The 11822-nt window shown below is 40.1% G+C and overlaps 2 long non-coding RNA genes across 3 annotated transcripts in view; one reads left to right on the top strand and one right to left on the bottom strand.

Moving 5' to 3' along the window:
- Positions 1-295: 295 nt before the first annotated feature.
- The window catches only part of LOC307015772, a 16353-nt gene continuing 4826 nt past the window's right edge, over positions 296-11822 (bottom strand). The window contains exons 2-4 of one of the 2 annotated variants that reach the window (XR_013801632.1): positions 3378-3511; positions 1900-1988; positions 296-1779 (exon numbers count right to left, since the gene is read on the bottom strand). This is a non-coding gene — a long non-coding RNA (uncharacterized lncRNA). The remainder of the gene's footprint in view (positions 1780-1899; positions 1989-3377; positions 3512-11822) is intronic. The other variant, XR_013801633.1, reaches the window with a different exon arrangement.
- LOC307015773 overlaps positions 10030-11822 on the top strand; it is a 22890-nt gene continuing 21097 nt past the window's right edge. The window contains exon 1 of the long non-coding RNA XR_013801634.1: positions 10030-10077. This is a non-coding gene — a long non-coding RNA (uncharacterized lncRNA). The remainder of the gene's footprint in view (positions 10078-11822) is intronic.

The following is an 11822-nucleotide window of genomic DNA, read 5'->3' as shown; positions in this document are numbered from 1 at the left end:
TGATTCTGACATGATTTGAGGATTCATAGTGAAATATGGTACTCATTCTGTTCCTGGGTTGGAACATGTAAACCCCATATTTGTATACAGTAACACAACATAACACAATTCAGTGTTTTTTGTCTGAAAAATGGATTCACATTGAAAAAAATGAAAATGTCGTATGTAAGGTATAAATGAAAATACATTTAACTGGGAGTGTTACCTCATCTTATCCCAATTATTGTTGTTTCTTTTTGCGATAAGTGGTGCACAGTTTCACACAATAGAGTTTGGAAGAATCTGTTTATGCATTTGTACATGGATATTTGTGATGCAGACGTGAAGGTGCATATAAACGGCATTTACTGAATCGCACCTAAACCGGTATATCAGCCATTATCTGGAATACTGGGAGCATGTAAATGTTGTCATCGGGGGCTTACCGCTTGGTGGTGATTTATAAAAAAAGACAAGCGTTTTCTTTCCATGACTTCCCAGGGAATCTGTGCCCCAGAGGTTAATGAAGTGTGAAGTGTGAAAACTTCCTGAGATGGGATGAGTTAAATAGTGTTCTCAGATGTTAAAGCTACACTGTCCACATTTATTTGTGTGTGTCAGTTCTTTATAAGTCTTACATCTGCCAAACATGCCCCATGGGCCATCTGCTACCTTTTTGGGGCTAATGCCATCTTATGTGTTCCAGTCGATCCACAAAAATGGGTATATTAACAGGATCTGAGTGAGAATTGGAATTATATTCATGGAATTTACTGGCATTTGTTTCACTGTGCAATGTGAATAACATTACTAACATTGAAAGATTTAACAAGGTAAACACCATCTGTATTTTTTATTTTGGATTCGAGCACAAGTTTGTTGCGACTGTAAATGACAGTGATGAAGATTAACTGTCAGCTAAATGTCAGTCTTACCGTCAGATAAAGGCATTTAACACTTCATAAACAGATATGGTGGCTGAGTAATATTAATATGATGCTGTGTAAATGATGATAAACTGTCAATAACTCTATCAATAAATGGTTATAGGATTTACAAAAAAATCCCATATTTAAAGATACAAATGAGAATGTAAACAATTAATACTAATTTAGCTAATATAGCTAATTTGGCATTTAAAAAAATAACTGCATTTAACACTTATATTAACAGTAATCTTGCATTTCACTACCTAAGGATTCATCTACTAATAATATTAATACATTTAGACCTATGATTTAGACATATATATTTTTGAATGATGTATTTCAACCTAACAGTATGACCTCTATAATGGATACAATATGTGCCTAAGGGAGATTTCCCTAATAGACATTTTTGGTTGCAATTAAAATAGTTCTCATGAAAGGCCTGACATGTCCTCTCAGGCAAGAGTCTCAGACCCGGCTCCTTCCTTTCTTCATTAAATTGGTATTGCAAATGTTCTTCGCACATCAAGGCCAAGACCTCAGATCCCACTATTACATGCACATTATTTAATCCTTGGGCTCTCTCTTGTAGTACTGACATGTACATTTTTCTGTCATTAACGCGCCTGTAAGCTCAGGGATGGACCAGACTCAGAGATCCACTTGAGGTCCAGTTTTTCATTTAATGGCCCAGGGGAGGCGGGGATCAACTGGGCCTGAAATGTTACTATAAAAGTGTTCTGTAGAGGAGCATGTTGTGGCTCTGTAGCTGGCCCAATCGATCACATTAGGGCTGAGGAAGTGGCGAGATGTGACAGACCAGAAACATTTCAATACTGACACACTGTGTCTGAGAGCTTCAGGCACACTTCTGAAAAAAAAGTGCCTTGTGTCAATCCTGTAAATGGGTGTGATTAGTCATAAAGGGGTTATTGTGCAGAGGCTGGAAGCAAATTAGAGGTGATAGTGGGACAGAATCAATGCTGTTTACCTCTTGAGGTGTGAGCATATCCATCAGCAGCAGTGAGGATGGCCGAGGATCCCTCCTCCCCAACTCGGTATTGACAGTTTGAGGAGAACCTGTGGAAAGAACATTTTAAGACATAACATTAATTTCTCTATTATCGATGAATAGACAGGCTTTGAAAATAAGTGATTAAGAAGGGACGATATAATTAAAGCACTACCCACAGCTTCTTAAGCAGGATGTATAGGCAGTTTAGAGAAGTGCATACATCCAATCCTTTTCTTTAAAGGCATTATCTACAGCACGTTATCAGGTCCTCTCTTTGTGCACAACAAGTAAGACACCAACATGTTTGTAGGTCTGGTTCTTTCTTGGAACACATTTACTTCAAACATTAGATACAAAATAGAAGCACCATTTTCAAGAATGACAGATGATATTGTGTTCATTAGATCTTAGTTTTGGCAATTTAAATTATATAATTTATAACTGTACGTTGAAATTGCTTCTAATGACGACATTGTGACAATCAAATGATCATCAAATGGGATGTTTGACTGGTTCTTTGAATTAACAAGTCATGGTAATAAAAAACCCTTCAACACCATTAGTCCAACACCTATCCGGTGATATATTTCTAGATATATTTTAACGAGATGAGCCAGAGGATGAATTTCATTCAATGCTAAGTGTGAACAATTAGTGATTCTTCAATGGGAACCATCCATTCTGTCATTAGAGGGTAAATGTTCCTTTAAGAGACTTCATATTGCATCCCAGAGAGCAGTCTTTCATTCCTCAGTGGAGGGACAATAACTGCAGTGTGTCTATGTATTGGGCTGTATGACTGAAACTGACCTAACTTGTAGTACGTTATAGTTGTACTTCAGAGAGGAAATTAGTTGGCCCATATCGACAGAGTAAGAGACTTTGGAGGATTTAACAGAGGTTCAGAAAAGGCTGTGTGCTGTAAACAAAATCAACACTTGAAGGATGGGCTCACATGTGTCCAGCCTTCCTGTCCATACTGGTGATTGCTTACAAAAACGATGTCTAAGTAAGTGAGTGAAACAGTATCCAGTTCTCATATCGATGATCCCTAAAATTAAAATGAAGATGACTGAAACATCTGTCTGCGGATTTTGTCCTCCATCACTAAAATCAATATCACGTTACAGTTAAGAACCTCTTTGCATATAATAAAGACAGTAGCAATCATTACAGCTCTGTCTGTCTGTCTGTCTGTCTGTCTGTCTGTCTGTCTGTCTGTCTGTCTGTCTGTCTGTCTGTCTGTCTGTCTGTCTGTCTGTCACAAAAGCTAACCGCTACCTGTGGCTGGTGAATTTCGATTTTGACCATACCACAAATGTGTGTTGGTAGTCTGTCGTCAGCAGCGACTGGAGAATACACCAAACAAGTCAATCACAAGAAAAGTCACACACTGGGAGCGAGATGATATTAAGGAAATAATAGTATAACTTCCAGCAAAGAGGTGAGCTGACCTAGTTCCAGCCGTAGACTCAGTGTGCCTCAGAGGACGGTTTCTCCTCCGGAGAGAGGTGACTCTGTCCTTGATGGAAGGCAGTCAGTGGCCGCCTCAGCACAACACTAGTTTTCCTGCTGGAAATCAGGCAAGCTGAAATAGAGTATGGGGTTTGAGGATATATATATATTTTTAAATAGACAGGAATATTATTGTTTGTATTATGTACGCTATGTAAAATTATAAGATGTTATCATATCTGGACAAACCAACTCCTGGTATAACTAACATTATGCCAAATAACCCATCCCCCAAAATATATTAAGAGTTACATGGGACTTTAATAAGAGCTATACTCCATATATAAATAGCTTGGGTGGTGTTTCTTGGTTAAGGAATAGATTAAATAGTGTTGTCTGTGTTATCTAATATTAGCTGCATGTTAGCATGTCCAGCTTACTATGTTAGAGAGTAGGCTAACTTTAGCCTCTCTGTATTTGGCATGTTAACATTAAAACCCAAGCAAATGTTATTCAAGTAATGCTAAATGTAGCATTGCCAGACACCTGTCTTAAATCTAGAACCCCTTTCTCCTTTCAGGTAAAAGTAGGTCTGCACTACTATAATAACAAGGCTGCTTCTTTATTTACATGTTTTTTTTTATAATGCTTTCAGCAAAATACCGTCAAGCTTTAGCAAAATACCCTAAGCGCTTATTTATACCACTTTTACAAGACTCTAGTTTTAAATCAAGTCCACTTGATACATTAGAAAGTCAGCAAGCTTCTTTGACACCTTCTTTAATGAGGCCAACGTTAGCCTACTCAGTTAGTTAGTTAGAACTGCTAAACCATGCTTGCCAAGCAGTTGTTATTTCAATTGACAACATCCACAGTTACTGGCAGGAAATGATACACCTGCTTTTGTCTATCTCTAAGATCCATGATTATTGTTTTGAAAATGACTAAGACTTAACAGAAAGAATAAATAAACTGACAGGTGTAGCTACTGTAACTCAGGGGGCGGGGCGTATACATGGTCAATTAAAAGGTTGAGAGAGTTTTCATCTCTTGTTCCTCCTCAGAGAATAAACATGCATAATTTAGTCATAAAATGTAAGCAGTATCATTGTTTGTGTAGCCTTACTGGAACATAAATCATATTACTCTGTTGAGTAATTGACTTGTATTTCTCATGGGGGTGAGCAACGATAGTTTCACATCCTCATCAGATTGAGTTCTCAACGGAGTCATGTTTCAAGCTATTTTCAATATTGTTTTAGTCAAGATACCTGCTGTGTCACTTCTAAACAACTGTTTAGAAGTTAAATTACTTGGCAAATGTAATTTCCGAGTATCATTAAAAGCACAGTTTATTTTGAAAAATAATTGTCCGTTCTGTCATAGATCTTCCAGCATGTGTGCAAATTAAAGATATCCTCTCCTACAAAAAGTGCTTTCCCATTAATGAACAGAACATGGGATGAGAAAATGATTCCTTGAATTCTCTGAGCAGATAATGATTCTCATCTTTATCAGTGGTTTATCTTCTAAGGTCAAGATTAAAGTGAAAAGTGATGTGAACCCCCAGTGTCTCCAATTAAGAAGAGAGAGGGAGAGAGCGGAGGTGGATTCTGCTACATTACTCTGCTTTCTGGTCCCTGAAGTATCCCAGAGAAATAGAAAACAACACAATTAAATTATGACACCTGACATGTAGACCTCACATCAGTGTGAATCATAATGGTCTAACCACTGAAAGTGAGATCCTATCAGACGATTAATGTGATCACACACATTAGCACCTTTCTTACTTAACATTTCTTGATGGTTTTTCTTGTCTTGATAAAGATAAGGATACATGTGTATAAAAAATGTATAGTTGGAGCTTAAAGAAAAAACAACAACATGTCTTCATGTTGTATCTATTATGTAATTTTCTCGTTTTACAAGAGCAAATCCTTAGGAGGTAGCCAATTGCTTATGGGCAGAAGTAGCCATGTCTTTCTGTTCCTACTGGGCAATCACTGTGCTTTCACACCAACTCTATCGATCTATCTAAGAATCTTATATTGGGAAAGCTTAACTTATTCATAGTATTACTATATTTTTTATAATTTTTTTATGTTATTATAGTTTTCTTAAAATAGTTCTCTATCAGTGTTCTAAATGTTTGTTTTACTTTTATGTATGCACCACGACACCAAGTCAAATTCCTCGTACGTGTCAACATACCTGGTAATAAACCTGTTTCTGATTCTGATATATATATATTTTTAAGAAATACTAAAGCACAAGGAAAAGCTTCTTAGGTTTGCGTGGAATCATTAGAGAAAAAGCTTAGTTGGCACAAGAAACATTGAATATCAATAGATAAATATCAGACAAGCCTTTGATTGTTTTCATAATTGTAGTTTTTTTTGTAAGATAAGTTGCTGTGAATAGCAGTGTTTCTGAGTTTGAGCCTGCTAGCCAGCTGTGTGTTAGCATTTCCCCATCTTTGCATGGAGTTAACATGCTTCCTCTTGGTGCTCGGGTTTCCTCCAAAAAAATATAAACCATACATTGTAGGTTAATTGGTGATTCTAAAATTGACTTTCTGCCAGCCCTATGGTGCGTCCAACCTCTCAGTTAATGTCAGCTGTCTAAAACCTCTTTGCAAGCAGGTGTGGATGGAGGGACAGGTGTTGCCCCGGACAGGACATTTATCTTTCTAAGGATGCTATTAAGACCATAATATAATATGTATATTATATAATGGGACAAGTTATATGATTGTAAGCTAACTGAATTTGATGATTGATAAACATAAATCAAATAAGAAAACGTTCTAACATCTTAAGCATAGAACAGGAGCATACGTATTTCAGTTTACTCCATGGTGCCAAGGGTTTCCATTAAATATAACCTCTAATTATAGGCTTTTTTTTCAAACATGCTGTGGCTGGTAATGATTTTTTTCTTAAGAAAGGTAAAGAAGCTTACAATGTTTTACAAGCAGGGGTGCTACTCAAAAAACCTGCATGCCCTGACAAGATGTCCCCCCTCAACCTGTTATTGTATAACAGTAGAGTATCACCTTAACAGTACCCTTCACCTCGGGGTCTTATTAAGAATACTCACTGCATTTTCATGAGACCCACTACCTGTGCCCCAAATTAAGACTTTCAACAGCAGGAAATAGACGCCTAGAGCAGCGCCCCCCCTCTGAGAGGTTGAAGGAGCTTTCAATCAAATGATGGAGGGGAGTTTTGACCATGTATATTTGAATGTGTAACCCATCCAATACCTTATAACTACACCACATTAATAGATTGCCAGTCCACAGCACCAGCTGATATTTATTTTAGGTTGCAATTCAGCTGCAAATCTTAAGGCATATAATACATTATTTTTTTGGCATTAGGATTATATTTTCAAAGCAAAACATGACCAATGCATTTTAATATTTGAGACCAATACAACATTAGAGTGAACTGCAGTTGCATCTGTCAAATGAAGCTCAGCGTAAATTCTTTCAGGAAGACTGGTATACATTCACTCTGCAGCTGCTTATAATCAGCTCATCACGGGCTTTCTGTTAACCTACAACAACACTAAACTCAGGTAAGCTTTGCATAACTGGTGGTGCATGGTGTATCACATCTTTCTCAGCTATTGGTTTCCACATGCTTTGCCTCTCTCACTTTTCCCAGCAGGCTGCCTGAGCGATCAGAAGTCTCGCAATAGCAGAACACTGCCTGAGCAATCAGAAGTCTTGCAATAGCAGCAGACTGCCTGAGCCATCAGAAGTCTTGCAATAGCAGCAGACTACCTGAGCCATCAGAAGTCTTGCAATAGCAGCAGACTACCTCAGCCATCAGAAGTCTTGCAATAGCAGCAGACTACCTGAGCCATCAGAAGTTTTGTAATAGCAGCAGACTACCTGAGCGATCAGAAGTCTTGCAATAGCCTGCCTGAGCCATCAGAAGTCTTGCAATAGCCAGCAGACTGTCTGAGCGATCAGAAGTCTTGCAATAGCCTGACTGAGCGATCAGAAGTCTTTCAATAGCAGCAGACTGCCTGAGCGATCAGAAGTCTTGCAATAGCAGCAGACTGCCTGAGCCATCAGAAGTCTTGCAATAGCAGCAGCCTTCCTGAGCCATCAGAAGTCTTGCAATAGCAGCAGACTACCTGAGCCATCAGAAGTCTTGCAATAGCAGCAGCCTTCCTGAGCCATCAGAAGTCTTGCAATAGCAGCAGACTACCTGAGCCATCAGAAGTCTTGCAATAGCAGCAGACTTCCTGAGCCATCAGAAGTCTTGCAATAGCAGCAGACTACCTGAGCCATCAGAAGTCTTGCAATAGCAGCAGACTTCCTGAGCCATCAGAAGTCTTCCAATAGCAGCAGACTACCTGAGCCATCAGAAGTCTTCCAATAGCAGCAGACTACCTGAGCCATCAGAAGTCTTGCAATAGCCAGCAGACTGCCCGAGCCATCAGAAGTCTTGCAATAGCAGCAGACTTCCTGAGCCATCAGAAGTCTTCCAATAGCCAGCAGACTGCCTGAGCCATCAGAAGTCTTGTAATAGCAGCAGACTACCTGAGCGATCAGAAGTCTTGCAATAGCCTGCCTGAGCCATCAGAAGTCTTGCAATAGCCAGCAGACTGTCTGAGCGATCAGAAGTCTTGCAATAGCCTGCCTGAGCGATCAGAAGTCTTTCAATAGCAGCAGACTGCCTGAGCGATCAGAAGTCTTGCAATAGCAGCAGACTTCCTGAACGATCAGAAGTCTTGCAATAGCAGCAGACTACCTGAGCCATCAGAAGTCTTGCAATAGCAGCAGACTTCCTGAGCCATCAGAAGTCTTCCAATAGCAGCAGACTACCTGAGCCATCAGAAGTCTTGCAATAGCAGCAGACTACCTGAGCCATCAGAAGTCTTGCAATAGCAGCAGACTTCCTGAGCCATCAGAAGTCTTCCAATAGCAGCAGACTTCCAGAGCCATCAGAAGTCTTGCAATAGCCAGCAGACTGCCTGAGCCATCAGAAGTCTTGCAATAGCAGCAGACTACCTGAGCCATCAGAAGTCTTGCAATAGCAGCAGACTTCCTGAGCCATCAGAAGTCTCCCAATAGCAGCAGACTACCTGAGCCATCAGAAGTCTTGCAATAGCCAGCAGACTGCCTGAGCCATCAGAAGTCTTGTAATAGCCAGCCTGAGCCATCAGAAGTCTTGCAATAGCAGCAGACTGCCTGAGCCATCAGAAGTCTTGCAATAGCCAGCAGACTGCCTGAGCCATCAGAAGTCTTGTAGTCAGTATCACAGGGAGAGCAGCTCACCCTATCTATTTTTCTTCTCTCTCCCTTTCCGTCAAACCTTGCTTTTCTCTCCCTGCCCATTCCTGTCTAACCCTTGCTTGTTTCCCAGTTTAGTCTCGTCGCATCATGTAAGGTAAGTACATGCCCACATTCAGCGCAGCGCTACTATCATATCACTCTCGGATATTATTGTAATGATTCATTGCATCGCATCATTCGTTGTTGGGGGTTTCTCGTTTCCTAGTCGGCTTCTCCTCCCCCTAAATCCGTCACAGCACGATGGGGTTATCGCCAACGTATATATTGCCCCTCGTCCACACGGCAACAAATATGTTATCACTCTACGAACTAAGTCTCTCTGATTAATTAAGTCAGTGCAAGCTCTTCAGGAAGAACGTCTCTCACACCCTCATTCACATGTCTCCAGCTGTCGTCAGACAGTACAAGCTAACTGGAGTCCACTTCACGCAAACATGAATCATTATAGCCTAGAATCAGGGAACTTCTTCGTCATCTAATGTCCAGCAGCTACCTTCATACCCGGCCGCAGTCAGGCTCCTTATATCATTTATATACTTTTCTGCCTCACTGCACACATCTCTGTCTAACTCGATTAATTCCTTCATCAGATTCCCTTGCCATCACCTAGGTAAGGTCCTACGTTCATTTACAAGGCTTGTTCCACTCCCGGTAAGCAACTCGCTTACCTCTACTAATGTATTTTCTCGCATCATCTTATTATCAACATTTACTATTCCGAGGGGGTTCACCTTTCCTAGCCATCTCCTCCTCTTTTAAGTCATCGAAACACATGGGGTCTAATTGCAAGTATTAAGAATAGTAATTCTCCGGAGGAGAGAGCTGAAAGATCGGCGGGCCGGAGCTTTACTGTCTAACAATTACCGGCAGAAACCGGTCAAGCTCTTAGCTTCTCCGCATTGAGCTCAATGCGACTACTTCTCTGCCTCACCCTGAGGCATGTATATTCGCCAGTTCTAGTCTCTAATTCCCTGTCTAATTCTCAATCATGTCTCAGCAGAATCCATGCCACCCTAATCGCCAAAGACTTAACATTTATCATATGGCATGTGTCAATAAATGTTCTTTAAACAAAAATGAAGTCTCTCCTGATTGAAATGTCAGCTAGTGTGAGAAAAGGGGTACACTGTAAAAACGGTTCCGATGGTGAAGTCAATAAAACTCTATTTTCTAATGTAATTTATTTGCCCTAAATTGATTTTTTTCTCAATGTGCGTTTATATAAGTAACAGTTAAGTAACAATGAGAACATGTTTTAAGAACTCATTAATTTATAAATGAATAGTCACATTTGTGTGAGACTTCCGGTTCCTCTTTAAAGCGATTCTGCGGCAGCTGTACATGTGCCTGCTTCTGAACTACTTAAAATCATCGTAAAACAAGTAAGCAATACCACCTGAGTTATTAATTACTGCTTTTTAACTAGCAAGTGTTATTTACTTTTCTTGTATTGTACTGTTTCGAACGGAACATCGACATTTGAATGCATGCCAGCGCCAATACTGCTGTTAAAGTTAGACTCAGCCCTGTCATGCTCATGTAGTCTATTTTTTTCGCACAAATGGTGTTGGGCAAAGTTTGCATCAAGTGCTTACCGACACAATTCTGTTAAAAGTGGTTAAGTTAAGAGTAGGCCTACGTATTAAGAATCAACTCTGCAAACTGTTCCACTGTACCGCTCTAAGCATTGGCCGAGCACCGTGATGCGGCCGCGGGGGCGGGACTCAGAGGCTCTCCTGCCGTGCATGTTGTGCGGTAAAATACCTCCGCTAAAACTATTCCTTACTACTTTATAACCCAGCGGTTATGTATGAGTAAGCTACTAATGCGCCTATTTGATATTAATTCCTCTGTATGTATTTCACAGTTTGTTTTACTGTGAGCAATTTATTATATTTATACAATCTAGATGTGTAGGCCCTACCCAATTTAAACTCATAGTCTGCAGTTAGAGCATCGAGTTGTTATTATACAATATGAAGTGCAAACTATATTTGTCATGCTTATGCAACGCAAAATGAGATTAACACCTACATCACTTCAAAAAATTACGGCCCCACCCACTTTAGGGGGAAAACAACGCTGTCATATGAATGGCGGTCAATACAAATTCTGAAGTTTTTGCCAATCTGATCAAAACATTTTGAAAACCGTGGAATTTTGGATCTTCAGAGAGCTCGATTACGATGGCCAGTCAGGCAAACAATGACATTAAATCATTTGAAATCGACGATCGGTCTCTCTCGATATATGGTTAAATTAAAATCAGTAGACGAGGCTGTAATTTCTCCAGCTGTTACTCTCATGAGCGAGGTGGAAAATAATAGTTTTAACATGGTAAAAAGCTGCTGTGTCGTTTATTGCACCTCAAACATTAAAAAAAATCCAGAGTTCAGTGTTTCTGTACTTCCTCTAAGAAGAAAGGACAGTAACAGAAGAGCTCTGTGGCTTCAGGCTTGATCGCCATTCAAATGACAGCGTTGTTTCCCCCAAAAGTGGGCGGGGCCGTAAAGTGACATAGATGTGTCCTCTCATCTATGAAAATTGATAGCCTACTGCTATATTTAACCATATATCGAGCCAGATCGTCTATTTCTAATGTCTTAATGTAATTTTTGTACCTGTCTAGCAGTTGTAATCGGGCTCTTTGAAGATCCAAAAATCCACGGTTTCCTTAAATTTCTGATCGGATTGGCAAATATTTCAGAATTTGTATTGACCGCCATTCAAATTCAGGGCTCGACATTAAGGACTGCCCGATGGCCCGGGGCCATCTAGTATTTAGCTCGGGCAATGAAGCCTCACCTGCTGGTTGCCATGCAGCTCGCGGATCCAGTAATGAGTGACCCGACAGTAAAACTAAACATATCTATAACTAGTTTAGGTAGTTTGAGAGGTAATTAAAATAGCTACGTGTGATATTCTAACCTGAAGTGTGTGTTTTGTCCGCTTACCGCTGCATATGATCATGCAGAGCTGAGTGTCGACTTGTCAGCAGCAGCTGATCTCTCTCTCCCGCCAGATTAGACTTTACTCGCGTTTATGTCCATATCAGATCCAGCTAGTTCTAGCTAATGATATGACTACCTGCTTATTAAAAGACACCTAAACAATAAGTGTCGCTATG

The sequence above is a fragment of the Notothenia rossii genome (assembly GCF_949606895.1).
Source record: "Notothenia rossii genome assembly, chromosome: 8".
Classification (NCBI taxonomy): domain Eukaryota; kingdom Metazoa; phylum Chordata; class Actinopteri; order Perciformes; family Nototheniidae; genus Notothenia; species Notothenia rossii.
The sequence above is the reverse complement of the archived record's forward strand: the minus strand, read 5'-3'. Positions and strand labels throughout refer to the sequence as shown.